Source organism: Solanum pennellii, chromosome 12 (assembly GCF_001406875.1).
Source record: "Solanum pennellii chromosome 12, SPENNV200".
Lineage (NCBI taxonomy): Eukaryota > Viridiplantae > Streptophyta > Magnoliopsida > Solanales > Solanaceae > Solanum > Solanum pennellii.
This window is the reverse complement of record NC_028648.1, coordinates 60,391,441-60,391,825: the sequence shown is the minus strand read 5'-3', so window position 1 is coordinate 60,391,825 and position 385 is coordinate 60,391,441.

Here is a 385-nt window from a genome sequence, read left to right as displayed (position 1 = left end):
TGATAAAAATTTAAGAAATAACCAATTTGGTAACAAAAATTTTTTTATATATAAAATGACTACCTTGACTTATTTGATAGAAGATTGCAAAATAGCAAATTTTCTAATTGTTGGATTATTAAGTCAAGTTAGTCAAATTTGTATTTTTACTTTAATAATCAATTCAAATATTTATTTAAGAGAATTTTTTTAATTTTTTTTTTTGAAAAAAAAACCATATTTACATTTTTTTTTTGCAGAAATAATCAGATTTTATTTTTTTTGCAGAAATAACCAGATTTACATTTTTTGCAGAAATAACCAGATTTTATTTTTTTGCACAAATAACCAGATTTACATTTTTTTGCAGAAATAACCAGATTTACATTTTTTCTTTCGTTGCAAA